The 18,370-nt window shown below is 45.3% G+C and overlaps 1 protein-coding gene across 1 annotated transcript in view; it reads left to right on the forward strand.

Moving 5' to 3' along the window:
* LOC144098332 (potassium voltage-gated channel protein Shaw-like) overlaps positions 1-18,370 on the forward strand; it is a 182,234-nt gene that overhangs the window by 59,298 nt on the left and 104,566 nt on the right. The window contains exon 2 of the mRNA XM_077630890.1: positions 1,770-1,835. The gene's annotated coding sequence lies outside the window, so the exon portion shown is untranslated. The remainder of the gene's footprint in view (positions 1-1,769; positions 1,836-18,370) is intronic.

The raw sequence follows: 18,370 nt of genomic DNA on the forward strand, positions 1-18,370 counted from the left end.
CACCTGAAAAAAAATTGACAAAAAAAAACTGGCGGGGAGAAAACCTCATTGATAGAAGCAGTGCAACTGGCAGCTAACTCATGAGTGCAAACGAAAACTTATAATTAGGGGGGGGGGGGGTACAAAATATTCCAAATGAGGAAAAAACTTCCTTTCACCATGAGCCCGACCTGCGCTCAAATAGTTGCACTGCACAGTTGGTTTCCATCCTAAGGTTTTCAATTATTAGCCACAGGTTGTGGCTAAGGAAGGTCGGAACACCTTCGTAGTTTGAAGTCTCGTTTAGAGTTTGCCCCGTGAAAGACGATTGATGTCACGGAGCACAGGTGCGCAGGCACTGAGTGGCACGGTGAGTGAAAGGCCTGGTTCAGCGCTAATGGAAGTTCGGAGGGGCTGGAGACTGTATAAGAGGCCGGGAAAAAGCATCGCAATTAGCGAAAAGTCCTTCGAAACTAATTAGGCTTCCCAATGGTGGAGAGACCTCTGCTCTCTTCAGAAATAATGTCTAGAAATCAACTAAGTCAATAAACGGTAGTTTAATGATGAAGTTCTATACTTTGGCAGGGATGATGACCATGAGATGCCGAGGACATTGCCATCTCAAAACGCTCTCTGCACAAGTCTGACGGCCCCTAAAATGACCGTGACTATCGGGAGTGGCTATTCAGGACGTAGCTCAACACTCTCAAGGACGCTGAAGACTTTGTAGCGAAATGTTACCCTTGCGTCACCTTTCTCTCGTATCCTTAAGTTAGGTTCGGTACAGCAGGTTAGGCCTGCTCATTTTTGATCAGGCCGCTATAATCATTATTGGTTTGGTTAAGTCTACTGCCCGAAAAAGGCCTGTCCTATTGACCTCCAATGAGCTACCGAGCGCCAGTCGCACAACTATTTCCTAGTGACTTCCTTGATTTCATTTCGTAGCCTAAATCTCAGTCGCCCGCAAATTTGAATGCTTCTGATTCAGTTCCAGAAATCGGCCTCACAGTAGCGCAGGCAGCCTGCGAAATGTCATAAAGCGATCAATATATTATTACTTATAAGAGACCACATGTGCTTTCGTTCTATGATGGGAACATATAATGGGATGGGGAATAAATGACAGGGGTATATATGAATGGGAATAAAATTTTATCATGGCATGGTTGGAATAAATCAAAGTAGTAAAAATTCGGCAAGGAAAAGCGCTTATTGTGAATGTTTTGCAATCTCTACATAGTAGTTGTTGCACTTGGCGTAGCAAGAACACTGTACACGGTGTTTTCAAGTGATGTTTTCAGTCATGAAGCAAAAAGCTTCACTACGCTAGGTAAAGCAGTCGTCGCGTAGGCCGGAGAATTACCTTGAAAGACCTTCAGCTCAACCGCGTTAGCCGTGTATGACAGTATGTGGTTACAGTTATGGTGTCAAAATCTTGACCCCCTGACCTTGATTCATGATCTCTGTCCTTTGATCTTTGACTTTTGATGACCTTTAGGTCGGCCTTAAAAACATCCGGTGGGGTGGTGTGAAGCCATGCGATGACATCCGATAGGGGTGTCGTAAGACCATGTGATACCACGAATAGCCACGTGGTCGTGTTGTTATATATAGAACGGCTTTCGCGAGCGTATAGCTGAGTTGCCATGGACAGCCTCAGTCGCTTACCAAGCGTGCTTGGTTTTAGCTGAATTCCAGGGTTAGCCAAGTTAAGCCACTGCCATTTTTTTTTCATATATGGTGTACCTCCTCTAAAATAATTTTTTTTGTTGCTGTTGTTTTTCTTCCAGCGCTTCCGGCGTCGGTGCAGACTCCCCCATCTTCACGTTTGGACACCGACCGCCACACGCCTGCAGGTAAGTGCATTTAATTGTGCTAAGTAAAGTACGACAAACGCGTCAAATTTGGAACTCTGAGTTGCCCTGCTATTGATAATTAAGAATATTTTTCGTCGTTATATATGTTCTCTTATCTTCATCGAAGATCCTGCAATCAAAAACCTTCAAAGGATGTGCACTGGGAAGCGTGGTTGGGGAAGGGCTGTGATATTAAAGCCTGCAAGTGGAGTCTCCTGAATATTTAAAGGCGCACTGGGATGGCGGTGCAGAATCGCACATCAATTTCGAGCGAAAATTTGGCTTCCTTCTTAATTTCTATTAATGTTTGCGTGTTTCTAAAGTTGTGCGGTGAGCTGTACAATGTAAACAAATAAATAAGATACTTGTGCCAAAATTTCCCATGATCAATGTACAAAAAAGGCACAAAAAAACGCACTCTACCGAAAATTGCTCGCCTACTTAAATTTAGCAGCGTCCTCAGATTGTACGAATCGACTCGTCTTCCAACCTGGCTTGCTCGTGCCTGCGATGACGGCCTCAAGCAGCCCCTGCGCACAGCGTGTCTAAATCTTCGCCGACAAGTGGAACGCAAACGAACACGGTCCTCGGAGCGTGGAAATGACGTTGTCGCCCTTCCATCAACACTCAGAAGGAGCGGGGGGCCGAGGCTTCGGCGCGAATCAAGCGCTGCATCTTCCCGCCCCCTCCATCCCAGCCCGCTCACGTGCGATGTGCAGCAGAATGCGCCACCGCTCTAATGAGGAGAGAGCGGCGCGCACGACCGCTGGGCAAACATGCAGCGTCCCCTTCGACAACAAAACGCCCCCGCTTCCTCGGGCGTATAACGCGGGACACATGCTGAACACGCTCTGTTTACCCCGAAATGAACGCGTGAATATAAACACTATATACCTAACGAGGTTGCGCGCCCCTTGAGTGCACCGAAAGCTCCTGCGGTGATGCAGACGGCGAGGGGAAGCCGCGGAGTTGGAAATGCCACCGAATACGCATCGACAATGCCATGGTTCTATCACCTGAAAGCACTATGCCGCTCTGCTTCTGTGCTCAAATGAACGGGTAACATGCGCAATCGTCAGCATCAGCATCATTTACAGAACATTCATTTTGTCTTTATCGTGTGTAGCTTTCTTCAGCCCGTTCTTTACCGTCATCACCTGCATTGCGCTTACTGCGACATCTCGACGTCTTCTAACTCTCCCTAATTTTTGATTCCCGATTGCAACGGCTACAGAGCTCTAGTAAGGGCATTGTGATCGGAAGACAACAAACTCGAAACGAAAAGGAAGCAAGGCACACAACTGCCTCTCTCTTCAGTTTTATTGTTCACCGCTAGCCACAGCCTGACTGAAAGAAGCATCATTAGCCTGTCATCTATTCCGTTTGATCCGGGGCGTATTTATGAATTTTTTAAAGACCTCTTCACTTACAGAAATCGGCCTTGCAGCGGTGCAAGCAGCCTGCTCAATATTTCATTGCTCATAAGAGAGAGAGAGAGATGTTTCTCTTTTCTTGCTGTCGCTGTTACATCTGACACATTCTGCCCAAATTCACTTCTCCGAGTCTGAATTTGTTTATTTTCATGTGTCGTGGGTGTATGAGCTTAAGAAGACTGCGGGATACGGTGGCCGCAGCTGGCACAGGACAGAGTTAATTGGAGAGATATGGGAGCGAGGCCTTTCTCCGGCAGGGGGTAGTCAGGCTGAGGATGATAGTGATTATGATAAAGATGATTTCCATGTGCTGTTCGTGAGGAGATTAGAGAAAAGGCTGCTGTTATGCAGCTTGGCTCGCCCTCATCTCTTTTACAAAAGCACAGCATGAACACATTATTTACAGAAAGGCACCTAATATCAAGATAAAACAGCAAACACCTCTGCCACTACATATAAATAGAAACTTGAGGGCCACAATCATTCAGAGGGGCATTCAGTCGCATATACATACAAAACATTATCAATAGAGCGCTAATAAATGGATCGTAGGTATAGTCACTGATTGCAAGTATTTTTACAAATGCGGAGAAAAAGAGTAGCATTACAAAAACAACTGCTTTAATTTCTCGATGTTAATTTTATCTTCTCTGAAACGCCTTTTGGGAGCATTTGTGTGTAACATTTCGCATCATAATTAGTCCCTAGAGCAAGTAAAAATCAGAATTAGGATGCCGCATTTGATAGATGACTATTTACTGTTGAACATGCGAAAAGTAATATTAAGTTATTTATTCAGCGCCTGTGTTTGTCTTTCTTCTGTCGTCCATGCGTTTCTTGCACTGCATATTTTCCTCTTCTGCGATGAACCAACAGGCCCAAATTACCACCCTTTATAAGTTATTTATTGTTTATGTTGACTCCTGAATGTTTTACACCTTGTTTGCGACCAAATGGAGATAGTCAGGCGAATTAACCGAAAAAAAAGCTCGAAACCTCTCTCCGGACGTTGCCTTGGAGGGCAGTCATTACGTCACACCACATTAGAGGCTCTCGCTTTGGCATGTCCTAAAAGCATTCTAATTTATAAGGCTCAGTAGGGGCTCAGAGAGCTGTAAGTAATAGTCAGCGGGATGCGTTGCTGGGTGAATTCACTCATATCGGTTGCATATCGGTTACATGTAGATGAGTTGCGCAACACAGACGTGCAAAAGAGAGAATAAGACGGAACGGGCGAAAACTTACAACTGGAGTTTATTGGAGGCGCACACAGTTGGACGTACTGTCGGGGACAAAAGTCTCTGCACGTGCCTTCCGTAAACGAGGCCCATAGCGGCATTAATAAACCGCCGGTTGTAGACCACACACGTGGAAGCGAAAGAATAAAATTTTGACTTGCACCGCCGCAAGTGTGATCACCAGCCGCTGAATAATAGTAGAGCTTTCGACTTCGTTTAAGGAACACGCGGTCCAGAGACTTTTGTCTCTGACTGTACACTGTCAGCGCCGGATCGGAGGGGTCTCTGGTAACGAACAGAAATGCAGATAGGAAAGAATTCACATCGGCGAAGTTTCGAAGAAACATGCTTCACTATTGTAAAGCCCGATTGACGTGTCGCTGAGGCAGTCTGCGCCTTTCTTCCTGACATAAGGTCCGAGAAGTTCACGTGCGTTTTCGGTTTGGCCACTGCTTAGAACCTTAACATCTTTTAGGAGAGGCTTTCATTTGTGTAGCAAGCAATACGCCGGCAGGCTATACAGCGCCTGGCTGTCAATTTACAATGCATGCTCGCGAACGCGTATATTGATTCAGCTGCCCGTTTGCCCTATACGTAGGCCTTGCCACGTATCAAAAGAATTTGATAAACCATACCAGCTTTGCACTGCATGTTAATGTTTTTGTGTTTTACGCCGCAGTCATGTTCCGCTTTGGTGCTTTTTTTTTCAGTGCGTGCGCATAAGCTATCCAGGTTACAAGACGCCGAGCATACCAGCTTCGATTTGTAGGTTTTATGGTCGAAGGAAGCCGCTTTTCCAGATGAGGCTGTGCTGGCAGTTTCCGATCTTGTGTTGAAGAACTAAGAAACTAAGTACTGAAAAAACAGTGGAAACCACCAGGTCATGGTTTATTGTGTTCAAAAGACAGCACACAATCTAAAACGAGTGGCAAACAAGCACGATGTTTCACTGGTATTTCCGACGCCTTGTAAGCTGGGTTGTTTATGCGCACGCGTTGGAAAATGCACCACCGATAAGAGACAAGGCTACGGCGTAAAACACAAAAACATTTATGTGAACTGCTAAGTTGGTGTGGTTAACAATATTCTCTTGACATATGACAAGAGTTTGACATGTGAAAGGGTTTGGGAATGGCCATGATTTGGCGCAGGCTCAACAAGTGGTGGAATACCTACATTCCATTATGTCGAATGGCACAATATAGATTGCTGAGAAAGCTAAGAAGGTTTGGCAATTATGTTGCAAGCCTTATTGTGGTACTTATTTCGCGCCAACTGTTCCCCCTCCGCGAGGTGCGACCTCCTTTGCGGCATGGTGTTATCAGGACGCACTGATGGCATTATTATCACATGTTTCGACATAAAAATAATGGAGATGATATCAGTTTAACCCCCAGCAGTGCCAGGGCAAGCACTTCACCTTGCGCCATTTCCCACGTCGCCGTCTGCTGTCTCTTAATATTACCCCCGGGGGTTCGAGTGCTCGAATCGATTGATACTTGTTCAAATTTTGTTGCCATCTGAAGAATATTGAATTAATTAAGCCTGAAACCGTAAGATTCTGCCCTCTGAATGTTTATGATTAGAAACCATGATTGAACTCTTCGCAGGCAGCTTTAATTGCTGACGTTCCTCCTCCTAGCCGCATCCACTGCTTGGACGTATATAACTACGCACCTCACACGGAACGGAAACCGGGGAGACACGTTTCGTGTCCAGGCGCGCGATGACGCTGTCTTGCGCCTGTCAACCACGAGTCCGTTTAGAAACACAAGAGAACTGAAACACGAAGTGCCGGCGGCGCTCGCTCTACACTCAGATCATTAAAAGTCCCGGCGCGGGTGGACGCCACGGAGGGTGCCCCAGTTTGCAATCGACTCCAGCAAGCTATGTTTTCGACCGTCCTCTCGTTCACTCCCTGCGCGCCTCCGCGACAAGCAAGTGTAGACTTTGTTCCAGGGTGCCGACCGCTTGCCTGTTCATTGTTTTCCGGAGCTGAGCGCCCTCAGCATCAGCGCTTTTTGGCCCCGCTCGTGCAGATGAGACAAACTCTGGGCAGCCGCAAGTGCACGGAACAGCAGCACAGGCCCCGGTCTAGAGGAACCTGGAAGCTCGAACAACTACATACACAGGCGCAATGGCAACAAAGAGCGCGGCTTGCGCCGTTCAAACAAAGGGCCTCTGGTTCCGAGTCCTCATTTCCGGTTCCGCTCGAAGCGTCCGACCGGCGGCGCCGATAACAAGCTGCACCCAGCCCTGTTTTTCGGCACTTTGCGAGAACCTCGCGCACGATTCCTTTCCCCCTACGCTCTCATTTTGCTCTCCTTTCAAATTTTTCGACCTTTTTCTTACCTTTCTGTTCATTTTCTACCCCTCGCTTTGTTTCTCATGTGTTGTTTGTACACAAGCCATCGGGGCCGGCGTTAAACGCTAACGCGGCAACCTTTGGATTCAACACGCCTGGGCTTCCTTTGCTTCGGAGTTTGTTTTCATTCCTATTGTTTCCTCAAGGAAACAATGCGTTTCCCTGCGGGTTCCATCTTCTCATCTCATTTTTAAAGTCGTTGCCAAATTTCCGGACTGTTTGGTACATTGGTCCTTCGCCTTTCTATCGTCTGCGCCATATTCGTTTACCCTCTACTTCTCCTCTCCTGCTTTACGCTCTTTTTTCTCTTTTGTCGACTAATCGGTTTGCAATGGCGCCACAAAACTTTCGAGAGACGACGTCGAACTACATTGAAGAACAAACGATCATTAAAAAAGCGGCAAGTATACTTCTACGCGTCGCCCTTTGCCCTCATACATGCTTCGCCTCAACGTCACATATCATTCGCTCCTCACCCTCTTCTTCGTCCCTTTCCCATCATCTCCAGCTTTTGTTCAAGCGTCTAATGAAAAATAACGGCGTAAATCTAAGCGAACGATAGGAGCAACGGGGCGGACTCATAGGCAGATAAATAAAGAATAGGGAGAGAAAATTTCTCGCAGCCTTGAACGGAACGCACCAGTGGCGCCCTCGCCGGGTTTCGCAAACAAAAGGCGCAGGGCCGCGCTCAGCACTCACGCGGTGTTCGCCGGGCTGATTAATGCTTCCTAATTACGCCCGTGTTGCGAGTGCAAATGCAAAGGAGCTGCGAGCGGCGGCGACAGCGGCAACGCCGCATTTGCTTTGCTTCCCTCGCGCGCCGTTGTCATTCGGCGCAGTCTAAACCCTCCCGCTTTCCCTAAACTCACTCCCTTTTCACCACTCCATCCCCATCTTCCCATCGTCTCCACTTTTTGTTCTCTTTGTTCTCTTGTTTTCCCTAGCGCGTTCATTAGGTTCACTGAAGCACCAGTTTTCTCTTTTAAACTTCATGCAGTGCTTTCATTTATGTTGTCTCATAGCGTTTACGTGTCTGCTTTGAGGTTGCAAAGTGCTCCTTCTGCGACCACATTCTCTCGTTTCCTGCTACGCACCCCCCCCCCCCCCTCTTTTTCCTGCCCTCACCCTCTGACACACGCACTATGTACCTCTCTCACCCTCGCGCGACTGGGTAGGATTGGCGCTGTCTGAGCTGGCTTGATTATTCCGGGACCCTAATCTGCATAATATAACATGGTGTCTCTCTTCAAACTCACCCCGCGTTAAGCGGCGATCCTCTCTTCCCGCGGCTTGAAAGTTTGGTTGTTTGATTCAAGGATGACTTTTTGCTCCGCGAAAGAACTCACATCCCCATTAATTGGCGTTTCGGATCACCATTGGAGGCTGCCGAATAAATTAGGACGGCTGCAGCACGCTGGCGGCGATACAGCGGAGGAAGATAAAAAGATCGCTTGCCGATATGCTTCCCGAATTCCGCTGAAGCAAGGGAGAGCTGCTAAGGTTTGTGAGAATTTAAGCGTTGTCGGAAATTACTGCTGGATAACCGTAAATAAGTAAACAGCAGTACAACGAGTGGCCGTGTTTTTATCCCTGTGTTATTCATATTTACATATTTATTCGGTGATATCTAAACCAAGTTAACGAAAAACTGCAGGAACAGGAATTTGAGAAGATAAAACATGAATTGCTCGTTCTACATGCAAACTGGCATTCTTCTGTACGCTGTTTATGAGCATTTTGATGTTGATAATTCGGCATTTGCATATTTTCGCAAATCGTGGCACTGATTCATTAGTACGCCATCGATTTTCTTGGCCAAACAAGAATTACTCAAAAAGCCGTTGGTGTGTATTTTCGAGAAAAAGAAATATCAAACAGAACAACTAGAAAATAATCATTCCTGGCTTCCGAGGCTGTTCTTACGTAATGAAGTCGAACAAATGCGTGAAAACTTTTTTTGCTGGTTAGTTGGTCTTGATGCGTGTTGGATGGGAACTGCGCGGGAACACAATTTTCTTTTTAGCTTCACAGGTGAAGCAAGACATCTGTGCTCAGTATTCGTGTTGGGTCTTACTTTAACTGCGTCACTATAAAATAAAATAAATGTTGTCGCTATTTCTGTTCGTCAAGTATTGTTGTAGTTGTAACAAACTTTTCCGGCTTGTAAACGGTGACGTAGTAGTCAGTTTAGCTGAGAAATGTGTCATTAAACAATGGGTCACTTATTGCAAGGAATATTTTATGAAATCATTTCTTTTCGACATTTCTTACTTTCTTTTCCTCTTTCCTTTCCCTTTTCATTCCTTTCTTTTCCTCTTTCCTTTCCTTTTCCTTCCTTTCTTTTCCTCTTTCCTTTCCGGTTTCCTTCCTTTCTTTTCCTCTTTCCTTTCCGTTTTCCTTCCTTTCCCTTTTCATTCCTTTCTTTTCCTCTTTCCTTTCCGGTTTCCTTCCTTTCTTTTCCTCTTTCCTTTCCGTTTTCCTTCCTTCCTTTTCTTTTTCTTTCCTTCCATCTTTTATTTTCCCTTTCCTTCTTCCTTCATTCCTTCACACTCTCCTTACTTTCTTTCCTTCCTTCTTTCTTCATCCCTCCTTTCCTCCTTCCTTTCTCTCTTTCTCTCTTTCTTCTTTACTTCCTTCCTTCCTTTCTCTCTTTCTTTAGAGTCGCTAACCAAGCATTTGATCAACGTAAACTATAACATTCTAATTTGTCATCATTTGGTTTTATTTCTCACTGTTTCTAACGGCTTCCCTTCAGCACTAATTATTAATTCATTTTTCTTTTCTCTCCCGAATTTTCCAGCCTTCTCAGTTAGATTTGTGCTCAGCTTCTTTTCCTCCGCCCACCTAAAAAAGCCCGTCGCCAGCGAATTTCATCACGCCCTCGCTTTCCCTTTCTCTCGTTACTTTTTTCTCCCCTGCTCCACTTCGTTCCTCATCAGCCGACTCTCTGGAAAGGGACGAGTCTTTTTCATGCTTTCTTGCCTTTGGCGTTTATTCCAAGAATAACAGAATCTAGTGCGTTTTTTTTGTGTGTGTTAGGCTTCTTCCTCTCCCGAGGAGAAAAATCACGATGCTTTCAATTTTGATCAGAGAGGAAAAGAATAGAAGAAAAGGCGCCGAGCCGGGCAAGGCGAGCGCGGATTCCCATTATGCTCTCCAGACTGCGGCAACGATAAGGAACCAGCCGCCTGGTTCTTAGTTTCCCCCTTCCTCGCATCTACGAAACCATATATGCCGCCTTACTAAAACTGTGCTGCGTGGCAGAAGCCAGGGGAAGGTTTTTGCCAGTCAGTGGCAAGATACTCAAAGTTGTTCGCACCCAATGTCAACTGAAGCTTGGCGGGCACCCGTGAGTTGTCCAGTCGCGATATCCAACGCGATACGATAGTCAAATTAGCTAGCCATCCAGCCACCAGCAACAGTTACGTCTCACGACACACTTTGGGAAGTTGGCGCTGACTGGCATACTTAGACTTGACCTTTGGCAATACTGCATGGTTCAGGTCAGACGAACCGTAGGCGCCCGCGGTAATCTCCGATGCTACTCGCCCGCTCCGATGCTTGAATGAGTACCCCTTCCTCCCTCCCCTCGCGCCCCCTTAAATTCCGGCAGAGTAGTTGTTCGGCTCCGATTAGTTTTGGAGGCGATAATTTCATTCACTCAAGTGCTCTCCCCTTTTTATTTTATTTTTATTTGTCCCTATTCTGGGAAACCCACGAAAGACAAGGTTGTCCAATCTTAGTCAGACAATGTGTTTAAGAAGATGGGCGAGTCTAAGCGGAAAGAACAGTAAACGTTTGAAGTGATGTGGCAGTATGGTAAGAGAACATTTGAACGCGTGACGCTAGTCAAGGATCGTATCTTGTGTCACGCTGGATAAAGCCTGGGAAACTAATTTTTCACACCTAGCAGCTTTGGGGAAGTTGCCTGGAGAGGATGAAAGAGAACATGGTGCTGCATAGACAAACAAAGCCGGGCGAGTAAACGGTTAAGGAGCGTGCTTTGTGTGCGTCATATAGTTCTTTGATTTTTCTGTGCATTTTCCGCGCAACAATGCACGCTCTGTGGCAGCTATAATAAGTTAGAATGCAGGGCTCATGGGGAAAAAATAAGAAGCTATCGTCAGTAATGATTGAAAACAAAGACAAGAAACAAAATAGGAGCTCAATGAAGAAAGACAGCATGGATATATATTTAGGAGATTTCGTTTTTTATTTCATTGCTTTCTCGAAACCAAGCCAACTTCCCTCTGCAGGTGCCTTTTACTTCATCCCTATCTCAAAACAGCCTCAAGGTAAATGTCTTCAAATCAAACCGGAGACATAAGGAAACCCTACGCTTTAGAGAATCACTCAGCGATTACATGGTAGGTTTAACAAATACAGTTCCACTTCTCCGAAAAGCTGTAGTGCAAGTCTGAGCTACTTTTATCAGGTCGTTGCCATTTAATCTAATTCCGGTCGATTCGTTTCCTGACAGCGGTCCTGTGGTGCCGTCAGCCTTCGGAGTCCGGAGTTTGTCTTTCGATTAACAGGGAACAGCGTTTCAAACCGGACAGCCAATAACACAAACTCAACGCGGCTGTGTTTGAGGAGTAAAAATAATGGGGGGTTGTTGAGGAGAGGAAAATACGCGGAAGAGCCGAGGCACTAAGTTCGATGTTAAGACAATAAGAAGCGGCATGTTGTGATGAGCAAGAGTTCCTCCTTTGAGACGAATAAAAGCAAGCGCGCGTCACAAAAAGCGGCGCTTGCACCGCGAGAGACAAACTTAATCCCGCAAAGAAAGGCCGGTAAGTAAACACTGATCGCCAGGGTAAACAAGTGCCGCTTCTCGCTCCAGCAACAGACAGCCTTTAAGCCTCTTAAGAACAAGGGGAGTTCTTTTCAACGACCCGCTCTCCGGTATTCGGCAATAACAATCTATATATATATATATATATATATATATATATATATATATATATATATATATATATATATATATATATATATATATATATATATATATATATATATATATATATATATATATATATATATATATATATATATATAGCGATCGGTTCATGTTCCTCAATACCGACGGGCCTTCCTGTCGCCTTCAGCCTTCCTGTCGACGACTTCCCAGCTTGCGTTTCATTTGATAACAAACTTGGAAACAAAAGCTGTGTTCTTTGCCTATTCTACTTGCCGCGGGCCTGTTTCCTTTCATAATGCATCGCGTATTTCTGCAAAAGAAGCCATGAGCCAATTTGGCGTCACTCTTTATTTTCTCTTCTGCCTTGTATCAGTTCCGAGTTTTTAAATCTCATCAAGAAGGTTTTGTCTTTTTTGTTATTATGCAATGAATGTTCTACATACTTTTACATTTCAAGGGGTTACAAGCAAAGAAAAAATAACGAAGACAGGCACACAACCTCCTTATCTTTCCAATGCTAAGTGCGGCAATAAAAAAATAGAAGCTTTCTAGCTAAGAACAATTAGACTGGAATTGTGCTCAAAACATGATAACTGAGGTAGCGTCTCGTGAAGCACGTTTTGCGTACTTTGCGTCCAGAAAACATACTCTTCCAGAATGCGAAAATGTAAAATATGAATGTAAGCGACGTTTTTAAACAAACGTTTTATATACCTCAGTAGAGCTTTTATTGGGAGTGCAACAAATGCTGCAGCAAACTTTGGAAAGAAAATAAGGTTGCAGCCCGAGAAACAAAGTTCGCAGGCCAGGTCGCCCAGTGCGAGTAACATCATACAGTTATCAGACGCCGTTTTACCAGCCAGACTTGAAAGAGGACACATCACATCCTATAATTTTCGATCCCTTTTCTCTCGTTTCATCTGTTTCTTCAGGTCACTAGTGTACATTCAAGAGGGTGTCGCTTAACGTGCTACCTCGAACGGTCCATGTAACACATCGCTGTTTCTGAAATGTTTGCAGTCGCGACATTGAGACTTCAAAAGCGAGAAGCATTAACCTCACAAGCAACGATTAAAAAAAATTTTTCCTGTGTTACCGTTGCAGGGACCAACAAGCCACTACTGTCAAACCAACAACAAACAATGCAACACCAACTAGTCCAACAGAAAACGACCAGAAAACCACTGTCGCCAGAAAACACAAACAAACAAGCCATTAAGGTTTTCCACCGGCGCAAGTTACTCTTTTACCAACGCGCCTGTGCCGAGCCACTCAACGATTGGCGGTACTTGTAGGCCGGATGCGCTGGCCGCGTCATTTGGAGAGGTTGTTTTTTTTTTTTCAGCAGCAAGCTTTTTGGGGAGCACTTAGGGGGCATCAATAACACTGGCTCGGGTCATCGAGTTACCCGAGCGACATGTTTCGCCAGCGCTGGCGACGCTGAGTGTATGGACGGGCGCTACTGCCTTATTCACAGCCGTAGAAATATGATCTGCTCTCGCCACTTGCTCGGAGGAGGAGACTAAGGAATAACAAGTAACGCTCCTTATCCGCAGCAACAACTGTATCTGCAGATATATACGTTCGAAAAGGCAGTGCGTGTTTTATTTAATGCCCATGTGTGTCGTCTGGCTTTCATTCCACGCACTGCTCGGCTAACAGCAAAATACGGCAAAGCCACATAATTTCTTCTCGTCGTCTTTTAGTAGTTGCGTTACACTGCCAATGATTGCCGTAGCGAAATAGGGATAAGGGCGAAGACGAGTGGAGGGCAACACGTGCGCAAACTCTCGTCTGCCTTTCCTTTTTGATGTGGGAGAACGAAAAAAACGTAACCTTGCATAGAGCAAATCACAGAGGACAGAACTTTTTTTTTCTGCCATGCACGGCCCCAAAATAAGGAAATTTTTAGTTAACCATGTTGTAGTTAAGCGTGTAACAGCTGTAGTTAAGCATGCTGACACAGTCATCTTTCAGTGTTTCTGTGTTCTCAGCTTTCGTAACCCACGTGTAAGTCGATCCCTACTTTTGCTTATCTGCTTATCACCTTACATTTACTGACATCAAGAATGCGGAAACATGCATGCCTTGCAGTGCATGCATGTTACCGCAAGATGTCCTCTGTGCACAGTCTTAACGCTGTTATTATGTTCACGCACTGTCTTCATCTCATCTTATTAGTTGTTTTTAAGCGTAGGATTCCTCATGGGACGCCAACATCCACAAAGAGCTACCCTGCTTTTACAGTCTCTCTTTAATGTAAAAACTGTAAACTGCATGAAGCTAAATTTTGCATATTTATCGCTTTGCCGGTCATGAATAAAACTACAGCAGTTTTTAAAAGCTTTAGCTCTTACTCATCATGTTTCTCGATTTCTTGGGTCTGTTACCGTCTCCCCTCGGCATGAAATTAAGTCCCAGGAATCCAAGATGGCGGCTCTCATAGTAAATCGATATAGCAACCCAATTAGTGATTGACTGGTACGTCATTAGTATATCGAATTGATGACTGATTGGAGACGTGTCTGATATATTCAATTGGTGATAGATTGGTGACGTGACTTATAAATCCAAGATGTCAAATCCGTATTTCCATTGATGTACGTCACCTTAATCTCATTCATATCAATTCTAGTAAAGCAAACAGCTAACGTTTGTTACTTCAACGCCTTCCAGACGGTGGCGGCATCTTTTTTTCCGTATCGGTGCACGTTCCATGTTTGTCCTGTGTCAAAACGCCCGAAGTACGTATGTTCGAGAGAAAAGCAGATATCAGGGAGTTTACTATGGCTTCTGCGTGGTCTCGAATTAGTACGATTGTGCTGATCATGACGAGATGGGCTCCGCGGTGAAGCCAGGGTCACGGATTTCTTTTCTGTTATTTATTAGGTTTTCGTGTACGCTTTATTAGGAACCCTGTTGCTCGATTTCCACTTGATTTCCTTCTTTCGAGCTGCATTTACCACACACAATCTACTCGCTGTTGAAAGCAAATGCTTTTCCTAGCTCTTCTTTCTCTCTTCCGATGGAACTACTATCCTCCCTGCCGACCAAGACCAGCAGTTCAGAGAGGTAGCCATTTTTTTTCAACGCCTTCATATGTCACACCCAACTGAGGCCCATCTGACAAATCTATCGCCTACAATCTAAAAGCACTAGCTTATACACTTCGAACTTCGCCGACCAAAATCCTCTCCGCTCATCTCTCTTTCCAGTCCTTTTTTTTTTGTTGTTGGCTTCCTTGCTACCCCCCTCAAAAGAATCATTGGAGCGAAAGAAGAATCGATGGAAGCGTACTCCGTCAAAAGTGCGCGCCTCGTTAGCGCCTCCTGGTGGTTCCTGACTGCCACCGCTTGGGCGCAGCAGCATCGCTGTCGCAGCTCGACCACTGGGCGGCTTTCAGCCTGATTAACGCAGAGGCCTGACCGACGCCTTCCCTTAGCGTCTGACGTCGCGAACATCTCTCGGGCGTCAACCCGATTCGTGGCTACATGCCCGCTCCCGTGACCTTTGTCAATGTAGCGTCGTGTGCAGCTCCTGTCATCTCTCGCCGCGGAGGTCCATCTGGGTTCTTCCTGGGCGCGACCGTATTATCTGTCCTTAGTGTCTCGCGCCTACCTATTGCGCTGTTCAGTATTTTTGTTTTTGTCACCTTTCTTCTAGTGACTTCTTTCTACTCCCTCTTGCCTTTCCTGCAGGTCACATTTCCCTGTGTTCTCTGCTTACTCTTCTGTAGCTTCTGCACACATACGGGAGAATTTAGTTTTGTTGAGTAGTTAGCTAGCCTTGGCTGAGGACTTACTTTTGGCGTTGCTCCCTAAATATTTGTTTTGTTGATATAATGACTCGGACTCTCTCTCTCTCTTTCATTTGTCTCTCTTTCATGATCTAATTATTTTCATTTGTGGTGTAACCCACTCTTTTTCATTCTTCCTTATTTAAAATTATTCGCAAATCCGTTTCCGAGCCTCTAAAATTGACTATAGGCCTAGAAGGGAACGAATGATTTATATTTAAAAAACCTATTAACCTCTTTTAAGTGAAAGTCAGTGCAAGCATGCGACAGTGCGTGCAAACTGTGCGGATCTTTTCTAGCAGAAAAGTGCCAAACTATCTGCAGGTGTAAGCAAAAGCCAGTCTTCGCGTGTCTTTCATAACGAATAGTGTTATCAAGCAGATAAAGGAAAAGCGCTGGGAGCAGAAAGGTGGGTAGGAGGGGAGAGGGTTCATTGGCGGCTAGATTCGCGGACCAGGTCCAAGCTCAAAGCCCGATATATATATCCGCTTTGCAAAGCACACCCTCTTCTTCACGGAACGTTGAACAAACTGGAGTCACTTGGCGTATACTATATCGACTCCTTTCTCAAAATCCAAGGTTCGTTTTTATTTATGCCCCTTACTTCTTTTACAACCGCGCGTTTATGCTCCTGAATCTAGAATTTCTCCCGCCTCAAGAAAGTCAGAGTAAAGCAAACACGGACTTCACCATAGCGCCGCGACATCTGCGACGCGTCTGTGCCATGATTGAAAGGTTGCTTACGAGGACGCGATTTGAACACATATTTTTCCAAATATTACGCAACAAACGGCGAGTTCTCGACGCAGGCAGGCACAGGTACACTCGCCCCCTTTTCATGATCCCCATTTGTATCTTCCTGCGTCCACTAGATGAAAACTGCCAGCGGAAAGAAAGGCACCTCAGCCCCACTTTATGTTTATTTCTTACAATGATCTTATTTTGCAAGCCGGCATTGAAGGACCGCACCGAGGGGCGATACAGACACGAAAGGGGGAAAAAAGAGAGAAGGCGGTCCATATCGCATCCCACGCCCGGCGAGCAACCTGAAAGGCGGGCGGAATTCGATTTGATACCCGTATAAGGAGCGAAGCAGAAGAGGCCCAGACAGCCAAGGAACGCGCGGTTCTAGAGAAAATGTTTATTCTCCTTATGACCCTCCAGAGCGCGATTCAATTTATCCGCATAGATGTGTATTTCGGATGCCGCCCTTTTAATGTTGCCCCGTCGGCGACCTGTCGCGCCAGGGGGTCTGCAGCGACTGCTTCCTATTGGCCGCACGCCTGCCGCGCTGATGTGCAGTGGTGTGCCGATTTTCAACTATTGCGACGCTGCGGCAGATGTTGTGCTGTACCATGCAGAAACGAAGGAGTGACTCCGTACGAGTGTTTTCAAGTTGAAGCCGCATGGAACTTTGAAGTGCGGAGAACGTTTGACTAGCAACAACTTACAGCTTTGAGCTATACATGTTGTCTGCCGCATAAGCAAGGAGCAGTTCTTAATGCTTCGATTCATATCGATAAGAAGTTGCTCTAAGTCTAAGCCCCGGCTACCATTGGCAAAAAATATAAAGGTATAGGAGGAACGTCCGCCCCCTTCGGCAAAGTGCGCTTCATGTCAAGCGCCACCAAACAGAATTCTTGAGGTTTTCCTTGGGCGGATAAAGCAGCGCAACGAACGCAGCAAGTTAGAGAGCCCCGAATACAAGCATTCGCTGTTTGTCTTCAGTGTTTTGTTTCTGACGCTGCTTTCATCAGTATTTGTCAGGCGTTCCACGTCAACTAGTATGGACCGATAATTTTATCGAAATCCTTTGAAGGTTTCTCTCACCCGCCTGACATCTTCTAAGGGAACCAACATAACCAACGTGTAGTTCTGAATGGCAAGACCTCAGATTGTGCTGAAGTGACATCAGGTGTCCCTCAAGGATCGGTCTTGGGGCCACTCCTGTTCTTGGTGTACATAAATGATATCTCACATAATATTTCACCAAGTGTACATCTCTTTGCAGATGACTGTGTTTTGTATAGAAAAATTAACACTGCAAGTGATGGTCTTCAACTCCAAACTGATTTATCGCTAATCCAGGCCTGGTGTTTGAAATGGGAAATGTATTTGAATACAGCAAAATGTGTTCACCTTTGCTTTTCACTAAAAAAGAACAAAATTCTGGCTAAGTATCAAATAAATAATGCAATAGTTAGTCAGCAGTTCACATATAAATACTTAGGTGTTATAATGTCGAATGACTGTTCATGGAGTGCACATGTGGATCATGTGGTTAGCAAAGCTGGTAGGGCGCTGAATTTCCTTCAACGTAATTTAAAGTGTTCGCAACAAAACCTCAAGGAAACGGCTTTCATGTCGTGTGTGCGACCTATCATAGAATATGCCTGTTTTGTATGGGACCCTGCACAGCAATCGTCGATTGACAATCTGGAGAGAATCCACAACAGGGCAGCAAGGTTTGTCTTGGGAAGACTATGCAACAGTGGAATCAGTTATCGGAAGTGCAAGTGTGCTCTGTTAATGAAGATGCTTTTTTTGCAAATTTGTAACCCCCCTGCTGTAACGCCTTCGGGCAATGAGGGGTAATTATTGAATAAAGAATAACAAAGAAAAACCGACGTTACTTTCTGATGACGTGGGAACGTTTTAAAAAGACACTTGCATTTCTGAAAGCCTAAATGGTTTATGCCATTGAAAAAAAAAGAAGTTATTTAATCATGCGTTTGGAGCATGATAGCAGCAGCTGCTTATGCGACATTAAACAAATCAATAT

Source organism: Amblyomma americanum, chromosome 7 (assembly GCF_052857255.1).
Source record: "Amblyomma americanum isolate KBUSLIRL-KWMA chromosome 7, ASM5285725v1, whole genome shotgun sequence".
NCBI classification, from domain to species: Eukaryota; Metazoa; Arthropoda; class Arachnida; order Ixodida; family Ixodidae; genus Amblyomma; species Amblyomma americanum.